The 16,947-nt window shown below is 38.3% G+C and overlaps 1 pseudogene across 1 annotated transcript; it reads right to left on the bottom strand.

Moving 5' to 3' along the window:
- Positions 1 to 1,443: 1,443 nt before the first annotated feature.
- On the bottom strand, positions 1,444 to 7,756 carry LOC143880306 (putative inactive receptor kinase At5g58300; annotated as a pseudogene). Its single transcript, XR_013251625.1, has 5 exons — positions 7,311 to 7,756; positions 6,617 to 6,709; positions 6,426 to 6,512; positions 3,642 to 5,077; positions 1,444 to 2,362 (listed from the first exon to the last, which is right to left on the bottom strand). The product of XR_013251625.1 is annotated as a putative inactive receptor kinase At5g58300 (transcript).
- Between the last annotated feature and the right edge of the window lie 9,191 nt (positions 7,757 to 16,947).

Here is a 16,947-nt window from a genome sequence, read left to right as displayed (position 1 = left end):
AACAAAGAGGCGAATATATCATTTCCCATCCTAGATTTTATTTTCAACACAATGAAACCGATACTACAATCCACAAAAGAATATGTGGGTGGACTGTTATGAATTAGAGAGACGAACCGAAAAGGCAAATATAATAGGGCACGCTTGGCTACCATGATTTGTTTTTAATGATAAATCGGTCTCCAAGTGGTGAGAGAGGGGTAGGGCAGGTGAAGTGGCTAAAAATCAGGAAACTACTGTCAATTCTGATCTCAAAAGATCAATAATCACTCCGTTCAACTGGTTGATTGGCTTTAGAGATCATAGCATTAACTCGTTGATCTCATCCCTCTGATTCCGCATATTTCTTTATAGAGTTGAAAATGAAATTCTGCACTTTCATCCCGGATCCCTTATTGTCTAGAGCGACAACCAGTCAAGTTGTATGCGTCGTGATGAGAAGTGGCCAAAAATCAGGAAACAAAAAACTCTACTCAAACCCTTATTGTCTGCGTCTTGATGAGAAGTAGCCAAAAATCAGGAAACAAAAAACTCTACTAAAAATAGGATCGACTTTTTGGTGAATGTTGGATGATAGGCTCTTTTCTAAGAGACTCTTTTTGGCTCTAGGTGTGCAATGTGGACGTGATAGGATCCATTCATCCGACCAATCTGGCCCATTGCTGTCTGTTGGGACCGGGGTAGAACTTGTTGGGACCCGGGTAGAACTCACCCTAAAAAGCTAGCGGCTAAGGGCGAGTGTGCCCAAGTCCTTATAAGCCCTTCCACATCATACACTTTTACGATGTGGGATCTTTGGGCGAGCATCGGATCCCAACACCATAGAACCCAATCAAATGATTATAGCCCCTTGATCCGCTAAGTCTCGTTTTATGTTCTACCAAGAAAAAGGTAAACCGTTGATTTTTGCACAGGCTTTTATGTTAGGGATGGCCTGTCCATTCAGCATGGAGCCATGATCAGGTGCAACTCCATTCGTATGGGACCATGATCAATGCTCTCGATTGCCCATACATGTTCCTGTGTGGGACCCACCCTAGATTTGCATGTAACTGCTGAACCAACTGGACGGTATTGTCTACATAGTCGTTCTCTTATGAGTGTCTGAAATCTTCACCGGTCATGGTCTCTTCTGCTCTTAGCAGAAACACTGGAGGATCCATTTACGGCTTTCAGACTAAAATATGATGGACCTAGCCCATTCATTTCTCGAGTTTCAAAGCCCACTACCCGTTTTCATCCGTTGAGTTGGTGGGACATATCCCTTATATTTTGATGGGTCCCATATCACTTCATTACACTCCCTATTGTTTTGACACAGAACCCTCTGCAATGTAATTCAACTTCATCTCCACTGAACTGTCCTAAATTGAAGCAAACATAACAAGTTTGAATATAAGAGAGACTGCATTCATAGAAAGGAGTGTTTCAAATATAAGCACATTTCTCATGTTAAATAATAAGATGACCATTGATAGTCAAATGCTATATTCAATTAGACCTGAGAACACACACGATTGAAGATTTCATCAATCAATGAAAAAAGAAATTGACCAATCTAGAAGCATCATTGTCATCACTTGACAACATACATTGTGAAATAGAAACCGAAACACCCACACAAACAATCTGTCACAGGCATGAACGACTGCAAACTCTTGGTGTCCACCTGAATAGGGCCAATTCTTCATTTCTTTTGTAGGAAAAATTTTACGCACAAGTAAAGCGAGACTGCTCACGGGGTTTGAACGTTTGAATCCTTAAGACTTTTCCTCTGATGAAGGGCGGTTCTCTGAATCAGAATGCCGGATATCCTCTATCATCCTAATAACTTCATCAATTTTAGGGCGTTGGTCTGGCACCTTGGCAACACATGCCATGGCAATCTGTAGCATTTGCACCATCTCTTCTTCAATGTTCTGGTACCTCATCAGGTCAACGTCAAACACCTCAGCCGTCCACTCCTCTCGCACGACAGATTGCACCCATCTAGGGAGATCCACAATATCATCGCGACTAGGTGACTGCACCGGGGCTTTGCCTGTAAGCATCTCGAGGAGGAGGACCCCAAAACTATAGACATCACCTTTCTGGGTGGGTTTTCGAGTCTCAATCACTTCAGGGGCACGGTAGCCTGCACTTCGGGGTGGGGCACCAGGGACGTTCATTATGGCGGCCAGGCCGATGTCAGAGACGCAGGCGTCTTGATCGGGATTGAGGAGGACGTTGGATGATTTGATGTTGCCATGGGTGAATTTACCGCCACCCTCAATGTGGATATGGGCGAGGCCTCTCGCTGTTCCAAGTGAGATTTTCACTCTGGAATCCCAGTCTAATGGAGTCCTTCCAGTACCCTTGTTCCCTGTTATTGAATTTGAACAAAGGGAGGAAAATAACAGAATCATTGTTTTAAGATGGATGATAACAGCTCGTTTTCTTTTTCTCATTTCAAGCAAAGAAATAAAACAGAAAAGATACTCATTTCTACTGATTTATATTTCAAACAACAAAGTAAAATCTCATCCGAGCTGAAATTGCAAACAAAAAGTCAAATCTCATCAAACTTACTGTTATAATGTCATTTTCAAGAATCGCTATGTAAGGGAAAATCGTAACTTGTGAATAACTTGCAATTGGATAGAGAAGGATATGGGCTGTGTGTGTCTGCCTGTATTGTGTAGTGTTTGGACACTTGATTGAGTATACAATAAAGCGTGACAATTCACAGGTGAACTTAAACTTGGAAAACTGGAAAAAAAAAAAGAAAAAAAAAACATATTCGGTACTGTCAATGCAGTTGAAAAATCAGATTGAATGATTAGTGTTTCATAGTTTAAAAAAACACTGGTCAAGCTAGCTTTGGGTTGAGTACTCAAGCCATTGTCCTTTACCTTGTTCCTTTTTTTTTTTTTAATGGTCCTTCACCTTGTTCTTTCTGTCCAGTATTTTTGGTTCTATCTGTAATCCAATAGTAATGGGTTTACATCATTGTCCTTTACCTTGTTCCTTTTTTTTTTTTGAATGGTCCTTCACCTTGTTCTTTCTGTCCAGTATTTTTGGTTCTATCTGTAATCCAATAGTAATGGGTTTACATTCTCAGACAATCCTATTGTTTTCATCCATGATACTCTATAACTATATAGAATATTATTTGGCTCGTGAATCAATGATGTGGACTAAATCATGTTGATAAGTTTTGGTTATGGGTGTGTCATTGTACTCATGTTTCTCAGTGGGTTGGAATGTGATCTTTTAATTTACTGTTAAGGGTTGGATATGAACATGATCTGTTCATTCAAGCTCAGTACATCCACATCCTTTCTTCTGCTCATGCATATTAGAGGATTTTTGTTGGTATTTTCAGTATCACATAGGAGTTTGGCAGGGCCTTGGTGCCTATATTCAAACTAATTTCATTTGTTCTAGTGTTCGTACCACCTAAAGAGTCACAAACATCATTCAATAGTAAACAAGAAAAGAGATATGTAAATGGTTTAAGGCCTCTTTGGACATATCTAAATATTGTTTGAATATAATTGAAAATAAATAAATGGTCATAATATGTTGATGTGTTAATATATCCCGCTGCTCTGCAAGTAAAAACTAAATTGAGACAAAAAAAAAAGATCAATAAGTCATACCGTGCAAGAGAGCGGACAAACTTCCACCCGGGACATAATCATAGACCAGGAGTTTCTCATCCTTTGAGTAGTAATAAGCACGTAGTGGCACGATGTTTGGATGCTGCCCAACCCTCCCCACAGTATCCATCTGTTGTTCAAACTCCCTCTTACCCACCACCACCTCCTTCAACCTTTTCACCACTACCGTCGTCCCATCCTCCAAGACAGCCTTATATGCTGTCCCATAGCTCCCCTTCCCCAGAACTTCAGCCGAAGCCCTCAATAGATCTTCTAAGTCAAAATTATAAGAACAGCCCTCAAAGAATACAAGTTTATTCTTCTCTGCCTCTTGTGCTCCACTACCATACTCCTCTTTAGGCTTCTCACTTCTTCCACCACTAGAGGCCTTCCCTTTCGAAACACCACTACCTTCTGTATCTTTCTTCCTCACACAGCACAGTATGATGACTACTGCTAATAAAAATAGTATTGCCGATCCCCCAACTGCAATAGCAATTATAGCCCCAGTGCTAAGCTTCTTCTTATTAGAGGTTTGAGGGATGGGTGTGGGGGGCGGAAAGGAAGGAGAAAAAGGTGAAGGTAATGGTGGGATTGGAGAGCATTGAATTAGGGGAGGCCCACATAATAGAGAGTTGCCCAAAAAGGAAGAGTTGGGATACCTCTGGAGGGAAAGTGGGATTGTACCATTAAGGTGGTTATAGCTCAGATTCAAATGCTTCAACCTTGGGAGGTTGAGATCAGGAATGGCCCCTGAAAGAGAGTTGTTCTGGAGGCTTAGTCCATTAAGCTGTGTCAGATTCTGAATTGTTGGTGGTATGCCTCCACCAAAGGAGTTGAAGGAAAGGTCAAGGATGTTGAGGCTGTGAGAGAGATTGCTAGGGAGGTCGCCAGACAAATTGTTGTGTTGGAGGTAGAGAAGATGGAGTGATGGGAGGGAAGGGATGTCAGAGGGGATATTTCCATTGAGGCGGTTGGATCGGAGGCTAAGGTTTTGAAGGGCATCCAGTCTTCCAAGTGTATTAGCTGGGATTGGACCAGAGAGTCCAACACCAGGGAGTCGGACGGAAATCACTCGGGTCTGGTTCTCGTTGCACCTGATACCAACCCAAGACAAGCAGATTGGGGTGGCCGGATTCCAGTTAAGCTTGCGGCCATGAGGGACAGTGGCTGCAAATTGAAGGAGAGCTTGCTGGTCAGAATTCAGGTTGGCAATGGCCAGAGGAAGGAGAAACATAAGGAAGAAAAGGAAGAGAGGTGATGCAAAAGAGAACAGTTTTGGCTTGGGCTGTTTCATAATCGGTCTTTTGGTGGAACACATCTAATTTTGGGTGTGGAAAGGTAACAGAAATGATGTAAAAAGGAATGAACTGAACTTCAAGTGTTTCAAAGGACTTCAGAACATGAATCTGGGTCCAGCATTTCCTTTTGTTGTCCTGGTTCAGCAACAAAAGTCATGGAATAATATTAGCCGATCAATAAACAAAATGAAGATAATTATAAACATTTAATTACAAAAAAGGGAAAAAGAAAAAGGGAAAAGGGGAGAAGATTAGCATGCTTTTTGCAAGCATAAAGGGCAACAATGCCGACAAGTTGCTTTCTAAAGGCAACAGCAGTGCGTTAAAGGGCGAGTGAAAGATACAAAAACATAAAAAAGCAATTGAATTCACCTTATTGAAAACCATTGCTTTTCTTCAATAATTTCCCTTGAAGAATAAGAATCTTCAATATAAAAAATCTCCTGTATTATAGAATATCTAATCCCAACAAACACATATATGGAGGGATAAGTGTCCTGCAGAAATGTATCTTTCCACATTAAAAAGCATTTTCGTTTCTTTTAATCTCCATGGATGGATTTCGATGCCGTAAAATTTAAATCATGACATCTTGGCCGCTTTGTTGCAAGACAGTTTCTCAGCAAATTCTTGGAAGAATGGTAGAAAAATCGTTCCGGTAACCAGAAAAACCTCGTATTTTTCTGAAATGGTAGAAAGACATCCACACCAAAAGAAGGCATTGGGAAGTAACAGGAGTCGTCCTGCTGCACAAGAAGGAAATTTTCTGGAAAGGGTAACACATTCCCTTATATGGAAATACAGGCTACTTTTTCGTCAAAAAGGACTTGTTTAAAATAACAAAATACCCTTATCAATCTTTTTTTTGGTTTTTTGAAAAAGAACATATCTACAGATGCTCGCGGGCTCTTCACCTCCGGCGATAATCTGATCGGAGATAGTCTTGGTCAGCTGCCGAGAGGGCTTTTCCAATCCCTTGAAAGAGTGCTATTTCTTAAAACAGCTTTCCACCCGACATTTTTTTCCAAGAAATACATTTACATTTCCCAAATTTGGATAACTTTTGTAGAATGAAAAGGATTTAATCTATAAAATCAAAGGCTTAAAAGTTAAAAACTTTGTTTACAGAAAAATAATCAATGCACAAAAAAGCCTTCGGAAAGAAAAAGTAAAAGAAACAAACCACTTTCAAATTGGTGTTTGGATCCCATAGATGTGGCCCAGGTGTTCCAGGGCGCACGATAGCGGAAACAAAAATTTGATTAGAAACATAAGAATTTTGCAAAGTAGCAGAGGCCTCGAGGTGACTTCATCTGCGACCCCAAAACGTTACCCTAGCGCCCGTTAGCAACGGCAATGGGTCCAACCATTTTTTCAACAAAAGTGGCCGTATCACAGGCAATACATGGGAGCACAGTGTTTATAGTACGGGACCTATGGCGCACGCTAGCAAAACACTAGAGATTAAAGTCTATTGACTTACCAGAGGTAGTGGAAACAACGAATTTTCTCTTATAACCCATGTATTTGAAGATCAGAAACCCACTTTAGAGCTAAAAAGCACATGAGTCTGTTAACAAAAAACATGAAACCACATTCTTCAATGAGAAAGGCAGAGAGAAAAAGAAAACAAGTTCCCAATCAAATATGTCAAAATCCGAACCCCAATCTCACCAGACTCGAACCAGAAGACTCAGATCTGATCATTGAATTGCTCCAAAAAACAGTATCATAAGCTCCAGATCCGCCATAATATCTCTGGAAAACCTGCATTGAGAAATGTCAATAAATGAAATCTCTCCAAAACTCAACCACTGAGAGCTGAAACAGCTAACTGCATTGAAAGAAAGGCGATGAGATTTTAATGAATCTACTCTTTTTTTTTTTTGTGTGTGAGCATTTCTCAAGAAATACATTAATAGATCCCTAAATCAGACGTTGAGGCTCAAATCACAAAATAAAGATAAAATTTGTAGTAAATCCGCGAGACAAAAAAAAAATAGACATCAGAAGAAAAAACTGCAACGGAAACGATGAGAGATGATAGGAAAAGCTTCAAATCTAGAGAAATTCAGAAGCATTGGTCTCAAACTCCACCACTTCAATGACTGTAAGCAACTCGGAGATCTAAAATCTCTAAAAATCACCGAGCATTTTCTTAGCAAACTAATGCTTGAAGCTCTAGATCCACCATTCTCTTCTGGCAGAGTAGGAGCTTCCTAAGCAAAACTTAGACTACAGAACTTTAACTCAAATCTTGTAGAGTTCAATCAAAATCCGCATGAATTTCTAACAAAATGACATGTTTTAAGCTCTTAAATCGCCACTACAGTAAGAAACACAGCTCCATTAGATAAAAAAATCGAACCTAATCGTTATAATGCTCGCATTGTTCAATAATCCACTCCTCGAAGCTTCAAATTCGCCATTAGAACTCTACTCACCTTAAATCAAAGCTCCAAAAGCTTTAGCCCTAGCAATTCAATGAGATCACTTAAAACCACGAGATTTCTCTCAAATTTCTTCAAGAATTCGGTCTTCGAAGCTTCAGATCTGCCACTACAGCTCCCTTCAGCTGATCCGGAGCTTCAATAGCTGTAGCAACAGATCAGAACCCTAAACAACCTAATCAACGCAAAAAAAGGCTCAAATCTCGAGATTTCTCTCAAAATCCGCACGGATTTTGCACGAGACAGGCATTTGAAGCTCCTAATCCGCCATTAAAGTTAGAGTAAGAGCTGCATTTACATCTTTGCTGAAAAAAAGGAGGTTTGGTTTTGGCAAAACGAAAGAAACAGCCATAAAAAGGAAAATAAAAACGAGGAGTGCATGAGGATTTGTTGCGGGTTCGGTTGATCTAAACCTAAGCGTTAATTACCAAATGCCCCCTGCCTTTCATCAAACATTACGAATAAGTCCCCGTGACTTTGGAGTGTACGCTTTTTTGGCAGGGTTAGAGGTCAGGTCACTCGACCTGACCAATTTTACCTCCGTATTTACTCTCGTGGGCCCATTGTTTAATGATCCAGGCTGTTCATTTGATGGGGACCCACGATGGATGTTTTGAAGTCTATCCTTCTAGACATTTCTAAGCGCTCAATTGGGGGCAACCCAACCCCATCCGTTTGATGCTCAGCTATCTTTCTTAATTTGGTTTTGACTAGAAGAAGAGTTTGATTTTATCATTGTTAATTACGTGTACGGACCATGGTTTTAAATTTCGACCGAAATTTCATATTTCGGTGGAGACCGACACCGAAACCACACAAAATCGAAATGGTCATTTATTTCAGCCGAAATTTCAACCAAAATTACCGAAATTTGGGCCGAAATTTCGGTAATTTCGGCTGAAATTTAATAATGAATAAATTTTTTTATTTATTTTTGTACCAGATTTCAACCAAAAATTTGAAATTTCAAGGTCCGAAACGGGTACCGAAACCAAAATTTTAAACCTTGGTATGGACTCTATACAATGTATGGGAAAGATGTAGAGATCCATCTCGTTGTTTTATTTTTGTCTAAAATGAGGGGTTCAGAAGATAACTTCTTTAATTTATAAACGTGCAACTTCTCTTCTTCTTTTGAAGTTTGAAGACTTTTTTAATGAAGTAATAGAGAAATGAATTGTTTGTTTACTTAGCAGGAAAAGCTCGTACATAATGAAGTTTTTGAAGTCATAAAACAACAGCTGTAATTTGCTTAATAAAATGGTAATATGAAGATATCAATGAAGGTAAAGAAGAATATTGTGTTGAATTGAGTAAATGGGATAGACCGGTAAGAATTTGATTAATTGATATTACTAGGAAGGTGTGAGGTGATTGTTAGTGTGAAGTTATCAGCTTGAATAAAATTGTTTTCTCTTTTGCACATTCCTTCATGACAGTAGATTTCAATAAAGGAGGACTTGTCAGCCAATTTCGCAGAAAACCATTTCGCGGTTGACTTTTCCATGAGAGAACAACCACCTGATGACTCAAATGAATAAGACAAAATATGCTCAAAAGTGAGCCTATGTGATTGTCCTCTCTTGAAGGAATTGGAAATCCTTGCTGACTGAAAAAGAGATGTTTGAGTGGGTGAGATGAGTATTGTAGAGCCTCAACGACACTGTGATATTCCTTCACATAAGAGAGTCGTGCAACTAAATTGCGGTGACTAGAGATTGGATACTATAGGCACAAAGCAAGGTATTAACACTATCCATGTGAGTATAAATAAGGATATTAGCAATATAGTGACTTTGTGACAAAGCGGAGGCCATGTGAACTTCGATGAACTTCCATGCTAAGAAAGAAATGAAGAAGGCAAAGCTTTTAAATGGGGAACTCAGCACTCAATAGATGAGGGAGCTTGTTAAGGGCCAACAAGATATTGCCTGTGAAAATAATGTTATCCATGCAAACGAGCAGAATGACAACTCCATATGTGCAAAAAACAAAGAGGGAAGACCCGCGAGCTAGCCATTACAAAAAACCCTCTTTTAGGGACGTATTTATAGACTGTTCATATAAATTCATCGCTAAAAAAAATATTTTCAGCGACAGAAACTAGTTCTGTTTCCATTAATGAAAATGAACGATGAATATTTGAAATTTATCACCAAAAATTGTATTTTTAACGACGGATGTTCAAATCAAGCGCTAACACTATTTTTTATTTCTATAAGCATTTTTTAATATACAAAATTCCATTTTTAGTGATAGATGTTAAAAACCTAATACTGATTTAATATATTTTTAATATAAAAAAATAGATTTTTAGTGATGGATTTTAAAATCCGTCCCTAATACTATTTATTTAAAAAAAAATTAATATACAAAAGATATAATTGTAGTGACCCACTTTAGAATCCGTCACTAATATTATTTTTTTTAAATATATTTTTTTTGTGAAGAGGAAGTGACAGATTATTGACAGACATTCGAAAGAATTTGCCCGATTGTTGACGAATTATTGAGGAGATGATGGATCTTCTTCTTCTTCTCTTCTCTAACCCTAATACATGTTATTCAACAGAAGTCAATTAAAAAAAAAGATAAGATGAGCTCTTAGATGCCAATTAAGAAACAGGATAATTAAGGTGAGCTCTAAAGAGCCAATTAAAAAGGGGAAATGATAAATGCGCCCCTTTTCATCACATGGGACACCGAATTGCAGTGTAAGTGGCAACCAAATCCATTGAATCCTTCTGACGTGAAGTACATCAACCCCTCTGCAATCATTGATACACTGCTGCTAGGTGTCCCAAGTGATGAAAAGGGGTGCATTTATCATTCCCCTTAATGATAAGTTGATGTAGTAAAATTATCAAAACATGGTAGTGCCCATATTAGTGAATTAAATGAATAAGACAAAATATGCTCAAAAGTAAGCCTATGGGACTGTTCTCTCTTGCAAAAGTCAGCTGCAAAATGCCTTTCTGTGAAATTGGCTTCCAAATCTCCAATATAGGAGAGCCTCGTATTTAGAACGCATATAGGAGAGCATCTTTGGGAATAGTGCCTTATATATGGTAGAATTATAAGACAGCCTCGTATTTTTAAATACCCAAAAATACCCCTTTACTAAAATTCTTCCCCCTCGTTAAAGACAGGTGTTTTTGTCTTTGAGAATTAGAATTTGGTTAGGGCTTCTTTAAGAAGCCTATAAATACATCTTTTGTGGGAGTAGTGGACTTTGAAACAAACTCTAATTGTTTTGTTTGGCCCAAGGAGAGGATTTTCGTGTGGGAGGAGAAGAAGATCGAGTTCTGGAATCCAAGGACGTGAATCAAGGTAAGACTATGTTCTTTGATGGTTTTCATGTTCTTAGAAACCCTAAAACAAGGATTAGAGCAGTTAAGGAATGCAATTGAAGATCGTTATGACTTAGAATAAGAACCTTTTGACTGATCTTGGATTCCTTGGGATTTATATCATTCTTTGATACCCAACGAACTCAAGATCAGATCATTATGTTCATAGGAACTTACATTTTGGGAGATTTTGACCTAAATGTTAAACTATTTTACAATAATTATTCCCACCGATTCGGAGCTTGAAATTAGGTTTAATGGATTCCCCTCGTCGCAAGCAGTCCATCGGATCCGACCACACGCAATTTGGAGTTCAGACGAAGAAGTTATGATTTGTAAAACCTTTGGAGAAATCAGGTCAAATCTGGAATTCTCATGGAAAACTCATCCAGTGGCTTCATAAGTGTGAACAGCGGACATCCAAAGGATGGTTAAGATGTCCGAACATACATGAAACCAAGAACCTGAGAATGTGTTTTCCTTCGGAAGTTCTCGGAGACATTCGAAGAGACTTTTGAAGGGGATGTTCGAAAGTCCGAAAATCCGGTTTAGACTTCCCGAACCCATCAGATTTTGTGAGATATTTTTAGAAGTTTTGGACTTTGAATTATGTGATTTGGCTCACTTCTTAGGTCCTTAAGTAATGATTATAATTTGTCTATACTAAGTATAACTCTCTAGGAGTGGTTAAGAAGAGTACTTGCAATATTGAAGGTACGTAATAACGCACTACTTTGGGTGCTTTTTAAGCCCTGTACACTTCGAACTGATATTGTCTTTGGGACTTTGTATTGGTATTGTATCCATGAATTCTAGATGTTATCTTGGGTCTAGCATGCGTGTTTGGGAATCCAATGAAACAGAGTACCTTTTGAACTTATCTCTGCATTGCTTATTTGATCACCACTACTTTGGTTGTTTTATTTCGTACATGAGCCTTTGATATGATATCTGAACCTTTGATACTATCTGCTATGGACTTTGGATCTGTTCTCTGGACACTTTGGTGGAGACTTGGGTTATTTTTGATATCTACTGTGGGCGTTGTACACTAGACTTTGGCCCGTCGGTGGGATAAAACACTGGCCCTGTCAACTTGTATCTGAGCTTTGAGGAACTAGTTCCAAAACCATGGACGGTCGGTATAAGCAATAATGTGTCTTCTAGACCAGGAAGGTGATCTTGAAGTGGAACCGCACTTTAGACACCTTCATACTTTCACTTCTGTTTTGATTTTGGCATTGATCATTGTTCTGATGCTTTGATCCCCTTTTGGCTTTAATTATCGTTTTGAGACCATTCGCCTTATTCCACTGTTTATTTCTTAGTATTTGTTATACACCCTGTGAGATATTCAGTATACAGTTTTGACCCCTTTTGACTGATCATTTGAGCCATGATATGCGTTGACCTACACTTAGAGTAGTATTTTATTATGTACTGAGCTTTTCAGCTGACGGTGGTTTATAACATTTTCAGATTTTGACCCTCATGAGGAGAACGAGGAATTGGATGCTTAGCTTCTGGATCTGATTTGGCTTGGAGATTTAGTTTGTTTCTTTGATTCATTAGGGCGTGAGTATTTTGAATAAATTGTATATGGCTACGTTTCTGCTTTATTTTATTTTGATCATGTGAGAGCTGAGAGATGAACTGGTTATGTCAAGCATTGAGTATTGAGACTTTGATATTTTAGATATGGAATTCCAGGTATGTTTATGTTATTTTAGATGAGTTGGCATCAATCTATGTGGGCACCATCTTGCGTGGCACAACACTCAATACCTTTACTTCTGTCCCTTTTATTAGTTTCCTCAGTGAGTTCTGTCTAACCTCTCTCTATCTCTCATAAAAGTCTCTCCATAATGTTAAAATGGTCCCTAAATTCTCTATACCCGCACAATCTCTCCTTAAATCTCCTTCCATTTATCCCACCTCTCACGTTTATTTAATAATTCATCCCCAAAAGTCTTCTAATATCCATGTTCCAGATTTCTAAATCTCATTAATTCTTGCCACTTCCACACTACCTCTTTTTAAATATCCTTTTCATACCCGTGTTAGTATTAGTATTAGTATATATGTGGGGAATAACATTTGAGATTGTTTTCAGGGAATTTAAAATGGCAAGACAATATGATTAGAATATTTGATGAAGTAAATAACTAAATTAAAGATCTGACATTATTAATTTACAAAATTTTCAAACCTACCTTACCAACAAATTTTTAAGATTTACACATTGGGCTGGTAAATAAAATGTTTTGCCACAAAAAAAGAGAATTTTTTTTATTAAATATTCAATGCCTTAGAACTTAAAATCTGAGGCCCACTTTATATTTTCAAAATAAAGACAAGCTCACGAGCACATGGTAGGGTCCCTTCTCACAAAACTTAGCTTTCTTGTCATTATTATTCGAGGCTTTTGTATTAATAAGAGTAGGCAAATGGTCCCATCAATTAATTAAGGTGAGAGAGAGGGAGAGTATAAAATTGCATAAAATTAATTTATAGATGTTCCCTTCAAGTAATTATGAAAATGAAAGAAGAGGAATTCTAGACTGAACGGAGGCCTTGCAAAAAAAAGGTGAAAGGACGTGCAGCGAATGGGGGAGCCCTTTCACCTCTTTTTTGCAAGGGCTCCCTTCAGTCTAGACTTCCTCATGAAAGAATAATATATTTATCCTACTTATATTGGCACTATCATGTTTTGATAATTGCACGAACTCCACATGTCTTTTATTGTTTAAACAGTTGTTAAAGGTTCTTACAATTCCCAAAAATCTCTTAGAAGTCAGGTGAGCTCCTTGATGCCAAGTAAAAAAAAGATAGGGTGAGCTCTTAAAAGCCAATTAAAAAAATAATAAGGTGACGTAGTAAAATTATCAAAACATGGTAGTGCCCATATTAGTAGCCTATATTTATATAGGACAATAATAACAAGGGATCCAAGATAGGGAATTATTAGGTACATAATCTTGAAATTTATATAGACGAGCAAATGCCAGGCCTTACTCGAGTAACCCATGAACCGATCCGATGCAATTAATGGGTTTTCTAATGCAGTCCAAGAAGCGGATACCATGCCTGTTTGGCAACCATGAAAATTTTTTCCTTGGGAAATGATTTTTTCACGGTTTGATAGTACCAGGAAATATTATTTCAGGAGAAGATGAAAATTATTTCTGGTAAAGCTTTTCCATGAATAAACCATGCAAAGTTTTGCTTGAAATAATTTTACCTAAAAAAAGGCTACTAATATTGGCACTGCTATGTTATAATAATTAGACAAAATAAGCTTGTCTTTTCTTTTTTAATTAGCTTTTGAGAGCTCTTTATGAAATATATATAATAACCTTTGACCGTTGTTTAAAAATGAAAAGCCAACTTGAGTTTGTACAATTATTAAAGCATGGTAGTGCCAAATATGGGTGAAACCTAGGTCGGCTCGGGTTGAGCTTTCGATGAAAAAATGAATTGGAATCAACCCGAACCTCAAAACCTCAATCCGAATTCCCAAAAATCGACTCAAGTTGCACCCCTAGTGCCAACATCCGTAACGAAAGAAATTACAAACCTTCGGAGAATGATTTTCCAAGGAAAAAATTTCATGGTTGCCAGCTAAACAAGCCCACTCTGGATCCAACCATAGTAGGTAGGGTGAAAATTTAGCATTGGAATTAGGGTTTGATCTCATTTATTCCAACAAAAAAAGTAAAAAACTAAAACCCCGAAAGTATATGCACTTTCTTGTTTTGATAATGGTATTCTAGACTTTATCACACATTGACTATTGACTGCTTTAGGAGGATTATAACAGCCGTTGAAAGCTAATTTGGAACATGTAAAAAGGATTGTGATTATTAAAGGAGTACAAATATGATTTCACTCAAAAATAAGTTAATTACAAATCAAAGTAAATTAAAATGCTAATTACACTAAAACACTATAGAAACTAAAAATTCTTCAACATGTATTGGATTGTATAGCATTTTGTTCTGTCGTCTTGTTTCAATTTCAAGACAAGAAGAGAGAATATCTTGGTTGAGGTTGAAAATGACTTTGTAGCATTCCTTTGGTTTTAGGATATCTCTTTGACACTTCATCATTCGCTGAAGGGTCAAAATTTCATTGACATTAAAGTTAGAGACCATGACTTGTCATTGTTCGAATTACATTTACATGAGAGAGGGAGAGAGGTGTTATTAGGGTGGGCCCTTGGTGGTTAGGTTAGGTTGCAAAAAGGTGTGTGTGTCTCATTGTATACTTTTTTTCCCTCTAGAAAGGAAGGGTCCTTCAATGCTTTTTACAAAGCAGTAGAAGAGAACAATTTCAGTGGTTCGCAGACAACCGTGACTCGCAACCCCCTTTGTGTGACAGAGTTGGAGACCCATGCGATCCACCATGGGTTAGTTGCGTTTTTCTATATATTCTTGGTTGGTATGGGACCTCCAAAACTTGGGATGATGGGATCCAACATTTTATATAGGCATGGTTGTTGGAACCGTTTTTCATTGTGTGGTCAACTTTCACAAACTAGGCAATTAGGTTTAGGGATTTCTAAACACGAGTTAAGGCTAATTAAAAGAAAATCTCTATTAAGTGTCCCAAATTAGAAAGTGTGTTGTATGTGGGAAGCTTAGCCTTAATCCATGTTTCATAAATGTGGGTGTTTGCTTAATGAACACACAATAAGAGAAACTAGTGATTTAAAGTTATTCTTTGGGTTGTCCCTGATCTCCCAAAGGCAAAGCCTAAGATTCCATTGAGCTAAGCATCAAGATTTGGTCAGATTAGAAGGTCTTTTTAGTGATCAACGGACATTGTTCATCGGAACTTCTTCAATGGTTGAATCACATGAATTGTATAGCATCACCATCTGATCATCATGGTCAGATATATGATCAATTTTTGCGCTTGAGATGCTTAATTAAATCTAAACATTGGTATCAGAGTGTCCTCTGATCCATGATGTGAGAAAAGAGAAAAGAGAAAAGAGAAAGTTCTCTACCATTGTTGTGGTGTGAGAAACGAAAGCCAACCAAGGGTGTGTCCCATAATTTTTTGGTATGAGTTGTTCCACCATTTTTTTGTGAGATTAAGATCTACACAAGAAGACTCAAAGTGTTTTGTAGATTCCGATTTGCTTAACTAGAGAGACTCAAAGCTTTGCCTTCAAAGTGTTTGGTATGTGCACGCTTACACTTAGTTGTTGTTCCTGGAGACGGTTCAGTCGTCAGGTCCTTACACGGGAATAGGGCCTAATAACTTCTTAAGCGAAGCGTTCGATGACGTACAACAGCTCTACATATATTGAGGATCATCTATATTTGGTTTGGTCTTTCCATCTTTCTCGAAGATCATATTATTGCAGTTTTCATTTTATAGTTTTTCCCTATTTGTGAGAGAGAGAGAGAGAGAATAGAGTTCCTAAAGTGTCACCTTATATAGCTTATATGAGGTGGCGCTTAAAAACATAAGGGGCCCACTTTGTTTGGATGATCCAAAGCATTCATTTGATAGGCCCTCACATAGATAGGGTGTGCCAAAAAAATCAACTTCATAGGATCATCCTAACCCTTCCATTTGTGGAGGTTGAAATGGATGGGTATAAACCTCCATAAATCTGCCCATTTTTAACCTCCATAAATGGAAGGGTTAGGATGATCCTATGGGCCTGATTTTTTGTAGGCACCATATCCATCTAAGGGCCTTTCAAATGAGTGGTTTCGATCACCCCAAAAAAGTGGCCCCTAACGTTTTGTGAGCGCCACCTCATATAAGCTATATGAGGTGACACCTTATGAACTCTATTCTCATATATATATATATATATATAGGGGAAAGTGATTGTGAGCGGCCCCTCATATAAGCTTATATGAGGTGACCGCTAAAAACATGGTGGGCCCACATTTTGGGGGTGATCCGAACCGGTCATTTGATAGGCCCTGAATTAGATAGAGGGTGCCCAAAAAATCAGGTACATAGGATCATCCCAACCCTTCAAACTGTGGAGGTGAAAGAGGGGAAAATTGGCGGGTATAAATTTGCCCGCTTACCCGTCCATTTTTCCCCTCTTTCACCTCCTCAGTACGAAGAGTTGGGATGGTTCTATGGAGCTGATTTTTTGGGCACCCCTTATCTATGCCAGGGCCTATCAAATGACCGGCTCAGATCACCCCAAAAATGTGGGCCCACCATGTTT

The sequence above is a fragment of the Tasmannia lanceolata genome, unplaced genomic scaffold, assembly GCF_043159265.1.
Source record: "Tasmannia lanceolata isolate RefF3 unplaced genomic scaffold, GAP_Taslan_0.1 ptg000006l, whole genome shotgun sequence".
Lineage (NCBI taxonomy): Eukaryota > Viridiplantae > Streptophyta > Magnoliopsida > Canellales > Winteraceae > Tasmannia > Tasmannia lanceolata.
Note: the sequence above shows the minus strand (reverse complement) of the source record. Positions and strands in the feature narration are given on the sequence as shown.